This window comes from Aquarana catesbeiana, linkage group LG06, assembly GCF_042186555.1.
Source record: "Aquarana catesbeiana isolate 2022-GZ linkage group LG06, ASM4218655v1, whole genome shotgun sequence".
In the NCBI taxonomy this organism is placed as follows: Eukaryota; Metazoa; Chordata; class Amphibia; order Anura; family Ranidae; genus Aquarana; species Aquarana catesbeiana.
Window position 1 is genome coordinate 34,885,186 of NC_133329.1, and position 7,711 is coordinate 34,892,896.

General features: G+C 36.4%; 1 pseudogene; it reads left to right on the top strand.

Annotated features, from left to right (window-relative positions):
• Window positions 1-618: 618 nt before the first annotated feature.
• Window positions 619-5,524, top strand: LOC141147547 (up-regulator of cell proliferation-like; annotated as a pseudogene).
• Window positions 5,525-7,711: the final 2,187 nt, after the last annotated feature.

Genomic DNA, 7,711 nt, shown 5'->3' on the forward strand with positions numbered 1-7,711 from the left:
CAAAAATGCCATATTTATTTTTCACAAAAAATTAATAGGACCCCAGAATTCAAGCTAAGTGGATTTGCAGTCAATCTGGTCTGGATCTTACCCCAGTCCCCATTTAAAACATGTTAAAGTATAACTAAGGGAAAACTTTTTTTTTTAGTTTTGGATAAAGGGGAGATAGATTAGAACCTTGGTCAGTTTTTATTGCTGTCTTAGCTGCATTTGGGAGATCCCCATCCTCTATTTGTCCTATTTATCATTATCATTGAAAGTAAAAAGAAAATCCAAATGTGTTGTCTCCAGAAAAGTAAATCTTCCAATTGGGACACTGGTTCTGGTATCCTGGGGGTCCCCAATGAATTCCCTTAATTTGCAGAGATTTCCTCTCACTTCCTGTTTGGCTACAGGAATTGAAGGGAAATCTCTGCAATGGGACACAGATGGTGAAAAAAATCTGACAGGGGTTATAACCGTCCCTTACTCTATGCAAAATAAAAAAAAAAGTTTTCCCTATAGTTCTACTTTAAAGTTAAACCAAATTTACAAAAAATATGACTTGTTGATATATCTTGATGCTTATTTCTGTTTACAGAGAAAGAAGCTTTTATGAGTCTCCTTGTAAAGTTGAAGATGGAGAAGTATATTTCTAATAAGCTGACTTTGGGGGATATTCTAGAAGTCTCTGCAGAGAACAGCCACAGCAATAAACCCCAAAAGATAGAAGATGTACCCTGGTGTACTATGAGGAAGATCATGGCCTTGGACAGTACTGCAAGGAACACTCTTTTTGACACAGATGTGGGAGAAGAAATAGATCCATTTGAAACTATATTTGAAAATTTGCAAAATACAAGTTTTACCCACCCTCTTGATGTCCTCTGTGTTCTCCTGCATTGTTCGGACAATATTCTACAACAGGAGATTGTCAGCAAAATGGCCGTGTGTCAGTTTGCTGTTCCTCTGCTGCTCCCTGCTAGTGACAGGTCACATTGTACCTTCATGCTGTGGGCAATGAGAGACATTGTGAAAAAGTGGAGACCTCAGTCACTAACAGGTAGCAAAGGGTTCAGAGAGGAAAATGTGGTGAATATTCCCATGCCACTAATTTCCTTTGTAAGATTGGGGAAATCCAAGGTGTCCAAATCTAAAGCCCTAAATCAAGTTCTTAATCCAGTCCAGCAGCATCACAACTTCTTCATATATGATGATATGGAAGGAGGAAACCTTGAGAGGAAAATATCTGAAGGACTTGTGGAAATGTCCTGGTATTTTCCCTCTGGTAGATTTTCAAAACCCTTTGCAGTGACCAACCTACGTGGAGACCTGGAGTCCTACTGGGACCAGTTCACATTTCTGAGTGAAATCTCATCAGCTGTGTTTATATTTATGGAGACAATCAATGAGCGAGAATTCCAACTGTTATCAAAATGTAGTCAGAGTGACACTACATTTTACTTTGTTGTTACTCCTAGTCCAGGGAAATGTATAGAGGAAGAGACAAAAAGTATTCTTCTGCGTCTTTTACCAATATTAAAATGTGAGAAGGAACATGTTATCCTGAAAAGCAAAACAGAGAATGATGCAAATTTCATTGACGCATTACAAAGTAAACTTCAAAATGTTTTAAAGAGATGCACCAAAAATGTAAAACTAGGAGAAGTTTCAAGATACATTGATAATTACAATTTTGTGGTGGATGAAAACACAAATGAATGCCAGAAGGCAAGAGACCTTGCCAATCAAATCACTCAGGGAATCCATGATGTAGCAAATTATAAAAAGCAAACAATGAAATTACAAGGAGATCTCTGGAAACAGTTGTCCAAATTAAAAAAAGAACTTTGCAGAATGAAAAATCAAGGAGATGAGAATGCCACAAAATATCAGTCTGCTCTCCTAAAGAAATGCAATAACCTGTACTCAGAGCAATATAAACATCAAACTCCAAAAGGTATAGAGATGTTTACAGATGCTCTTACTGACTTGCCTCAGAAAGAAAGACAATATTTTCTAAAATGGATGAAATTTAAGCTTGATGCAATTGCAAGAAACAATTTGACTGAACTTCAAAGTACATGCAAGCAGAAATGTACCAACACTGCACATAGAAAATAACTTCAGTACTTAGATCAGAAACTTTCAGATAGCTCTTTAGGGATAGAACACTTTCTACGTGAACTGGGTCAGTTCTATGAAGCTGAAAGTTCTATGACAAAACAAAAACAAATTGATAGACACATACAAAAATTTGCTAAACTTCCAGGAATAGCAGCTGATCTTCTGTTGGATGGGTTTCCATTGGAGCTTATTGATGGAAATGCCTCCAACATCCCCCTGCAATGGATAACAGATGTCTTGACTGAATTGGACATCAAGACAGAAAGAAAATGCAAAATTAGAGTGATAACTGTGCTGGGAGTGCAGAGTACGGGGAAATCCACTCTTCTCAACACCATGTTTGGTCTGCAGTTCCCACTGGCCAGTGGACGATGCACACGAGGAGCCTTCATGACTCTTCTTAATGTGAAAGAGGACTTTCAAGAAAATCTGGGCTGTCAGTTCATTCTGGTGATTGATACTGAGGGGCTAAAAGCTCCGGAGTTGGCCTCTTTGGAGGATAGCTATGAACATGACAATGAACTGGCCACACTAGTGGTTGGGCTGAGTGATATTACCATAGTCAATATGGCCATGGAAAACACAACAGAAATTAAGGATATTTTACAGATTGTGGTCCATGCTTTTCTTAGAATGAAAGAAATTGGGAGGAAACCTAGCTGCCAGTTTGTACACCAGAATGTCTGTGATGTATCGGCTCCTGATATGAACATGAGAGACAGGAAGAAACTTCTGGAACAGCTGAATAAAATGACAAAACTGGCTGCACAAATGGAGGGAAACAATAATATTTCAGCTTTCACTGATGTAATAAAGTACAATATTCAGAAGGACAATTGGTACATTCCCGGCTTGTGGCAGGGAGACCCACCAATGGCTCCTGTAAATCTTGGCTACAGCTCAAATCTGCTTCAGTTGAAAATGTATTTGCTTAAGTTTATGGAAAGTGAGAAATCTAATAACAAACCATCCAGCATCTCTGACTTTATTACTTGGATAGAAAGTTTATGGCAATCTGTGAAACACGAGAAATTCATCTTTAGTTTTAGAAACAGCATGGTGGCCAACGCCTACAATAAATTGTCTGTACAGTATTCCTTATGGGAATGGGATTTCTGTAAAAAAATTCACAACTGGGTGATCAGCACAGAAAATGACATTAGAAATCAATCTGGAGAAACATATGAAATCAAAAAACATGAGCTGCAGAATATTCTTCTGCAGGAAGAAAACAAAATGTCTCAATCACTAGATAAATATTTAGAAAAATCAGAAAATACTAATCTCATAGAACAACACAGAGAAGAATTCAAAATAAGTATAAAAAGCCTGAGAAAAGAACTTGAAAGAAATGCTCTTAGTAAGTGCTATGAGGCTGTTTCTATCCAGAAAGGGAAAATACATTTCCTGGACATTCAGAAGAAATTCCAGACATTGATTGAAGATAGAATATCACAACTTCTGCACACATATAGACAGAATAATCGGGAAGTAAGTGAACAAGAAATTCAACAAGATTTTGAGTTGATGTGGAAGAAGACAATAGCAGAGCTGCAGTTTGAAGAACTTAAGAGATGTGATGTGGATCATTCTCTTCTTCACCTTCTCAGAAATGACATGCAAAATAGAGGACCTTATATAAATGAAGCATTAATTAAGATTAATGATTTACATCAATATGCAAATCAAAATATCAAGTTTTGTAGAGAAGATGGAAGATACTTTGACCACTCCAATGGAGCAGTTTTAAACAACCTAATATTTAAGCAAGACCGCAATAAGAAGATTAACAATCTTGTTGATTCAATAATTCAAACCAGTGATGAGTATATAAAAGAGAAGCTATCTTCCAGTGATAATTACAATGAAATATACGGTATGGAACTGCTACACAAGATCAATGAAATACTAACTCATAGAGATGCGAGAAGGCTTAACTTCACAGCACAGTTTGAGCTGGATATCAAACTTCTCATTTTTGGAAAAGCCTCTCAAGCTTTCCAGAAGTTACATGACACATTTATTATTACAAATGACTCCAAATGTTGCATGGAAAAGCTAAAGCCTCAATACTTGTCCATGTTTCTCAGTATTTTCCACAAAAAAGACGAATATCAAAACAGAGCTAGACAGTTTTGTGAGCTGTGCCTAAAACCAGCAATAATGGATTATATTTTCAAACATCTTGGACAAAAAATAGTGGATGATATTTTAACTGGTTCTGAAAATATCACATTTAGCAGCCGAAGTTTTTTCCAGTTTACAATATTAGAGGAGCTTCTAGAAGACATGTCATTCCAAAAGTATGTTGAATACATCAGTTCTTATGACAATTTTATGAAGCAATGGATTTTAAGTTACATTGCAAAAAAATTTGGCAAGGCACCAGTTTTAGAAACCTTGCTCGGTGATATTTTGTCATCTATTGACAAGAAAATAAAGACTGCCCTTAAGAATGCAAGTTGCCTAAAAAGAGACTCAGTGTCAAGCTTTTTGGAGCAGTTCTGTGAATTGTTAAAAACAGAATTGGTGATTCCAGAGAAAGAGATGAAAGTCATCACATTTCACAACTCACAAAACATTATGCAGCTCTCATCAGAAATCGATCACTTCCTCACAGAGACACAGCAACAAATCCAATCAGTACTACGATCTTTGGATATACAGTCTGTACTTTCCAGGGTGACAGTAAAGCCTCAGGATGAATTGTTCAGGAAGGTGGTTGGATGTGGCAAGCAGTGTCCATTCTGTAAAGTCCCCTGTGAGGCCGGAGGGAGTGATCATACGAATCATTCAGCATCTATTCACAGACCACAAGGATTAGCTGGTTACTATGATGAGAAAAGTGAGAAGCTGGAAATTGATATCTGTACTACTGTTGTGGTATCTAACACAGTTTTTGCAAATTTAGATACTGAATGGAGAGATCATCCCTGTAAAGAGTATCGTACATATTATCCAGATTGGGCCATTCAGCCTGACTCCAGCATTGAGTCCTCAGATTACTGGAAGTTCATCTTTGTAAAGTTTAATGAACAGTTTTCAGAAGCATGTGGAGCATTACCTGCTGAGCTGCCAGATATTTGGAAGCAAATCACCAGAGAGCAAACACTTCACAGCTTGAAAAAAGCCTTTAATATGAATTGACAGCCATATAGTGATCCATAGTAAAGAGATCATTACGAACTGCTTCATATGATCTATTGAGGAGTTTTTATGCAAGGATGTATTACTCTTTCACCATATTCTATTGAAATTGTGCAGTTGATCAGCTTCCCACCAGTTAGCAAGGTCTGCTTCTTGAACAGTCCAATCAAAATGCTATTTTAACTTTGGATTAATATGCAAGTACTTATGGAATAGGTAATTGATTAATTGCACACTGAAGTGGCTTGTCTTATATACTGATTTGGCAGATACCCCAAGTGAAAGAAGATCTGCTTTACAGTCTGTATTTCTGTAGGATATACCATCTTTATCCAATAAGGAATTAAACACATCTACAACAACGGGGGATCTGCATTTACAATAATATCATTTATACACAGTTTCTTGCTGCACTGTTGTTGCCTTAATTTAGGAAGTATTACATTTCTGGTTACTCCTACAGTATACCAGACAGGATGTATTCATGTAGAGTCTCTATTTCCACTGGAATTGGGAATTTTGTTTTGTTGCACTTGAGTTTTGAGTCATGTTGATTACAGTTGATTTATTGAGAGATTGTTGACTAACAATATAAATATTGTAATGTTTTTCAATCTCTCTTTATTAAGTTTTCCATTTCATTTAAAACAATCATGAATATCTTTACATTTAAACCAAGCGATTTACAGCATGTTCTTCTTATTTCTTTTACATAAAAGATTTTACTTTTTAACAGGCTGTAAGCGCCTACATTCTTCAATCCATCTTATCCTACTCTTACTATACCCCTAAAAAAACCACCTGCCCTTACCCACCCCCCTTTTACCTTTCTTCCCATGCTTACCTCATTCATACCAATAAAAAAAAATTTTCTTTTCCCTTCCCTCTTCTCTTCTCTCCCCTCCCTCCCCTCCCCCCTCTCCCTTAAGTGGTCCCTATAACCTCTTTCCTCCTTCCTTATATAAATTCTAGTACCTCTCGCAATGACCAAAACTTCTCCCATTTTTTCCAATTCTCAGGTAGTTGGTTTGTTATATTCCCTTCCTCCCTGATACGTTCCTCCATGTATTGTATTTCGTTCATCTCACATATCTGCTAAAGCTGGACTCTTTGTTTTTTTCCAGTTTTTTGCTATTATTGTTCTCGCTGCTGATGTCATATGGTGAATAATGTCTTTTTTAATTGATTTTATTGATTTAGGTATCAGAGACAATAATGAAATTTCCATACTCGGGGTCAGTTCCACTCCTGATACCTTATGATAGATCTCATATATCTTATTCCAGAATCCTTCACTAGATGACATCCGTACCATATATGTTCCATTGTTCCCTTTTCTACTTTGCATCTCCAACATAAATCTGTGTTTCCTTTGTTGATTGAATTTAAGGTATCTGGACACCTATACCACCTCATCATGATTTTATAATTTCTCTCTTGATATTTATTTGAGATGGACCCTCTGTGTATAGTTTCAAAAACCCTTTCCCATTCTTCCTCCAATAAAGATCTCCCCATTATTTCTTCCCATTTCTTTACGCTTGTTAACTCTTTGAGGGGGCTACTCGGAATAAGTTCCTCATATATTTTCGACATTTTCTTAATTGGGACCTGTTCTCCCAGCAATAGCTTATCAAACCTGGTCAATGGTCTATTTAGCCTAACTATTTTAGGTTCAATAAATGCCTGTAATTGTTGGTATTGCAGCCATTTTTTTTTTGTTTCCCTCTCCCATTTTCCTCAATGTGGGTATTTTCCCATTCTCCAAGATTTGGACCAATCTTGTATTTTCCAACCTGTTCCATTTAAAAAAATGTTTACTCATCATTGCTAGAGGGAATTCGGGGTTATAAAACATAGGAGTCATGGGACCTATTGTTGTAGAGAGTTTCCCCTTTTTCATTATACCGTCTCATACCTTTAACGTGGCACTTACAAATAGTGTCAACTCGCTTCTTTTTGGTCTTAAATGGGGTTCTATCCATGGAAGGACTTTTAACTGGGGCCCTATTATTTCCTCCTCCATATCGACCCATTGCTTGTTTTCTTTGTTATGATAACTAAATATTGTAATGGATATGGTCTGCTACAACAAATTAGTAATGATTAATATATATCATATGGCCCCATGTAATTTCAATTGAACTTTTAAGTCTTTTGATATGTATTGATATGAACTGCCTACAAATAAAAAAAGTAATTGTTTTTTTTTTTTTTTCATTTCTGTTCTAAATTTATAATAAATAAATAATTGTTGTTTTTTTTTTATTATGGGGTTGATTTACTAAAGGGAAAAAGACTGTGCACTTTCCAAAGTGCAGTTCCACTCTGCAAGTGCACTTGCTCCAGAGCTTAGTAAATGAGTAGAAGCTCTGCTGATGTCCACCATCCAATCATGTTCAAGCAAAAATTCTGTTTTTTTTTTTTATTTTCCTTGTATGTGATTGGGTACTCTTTG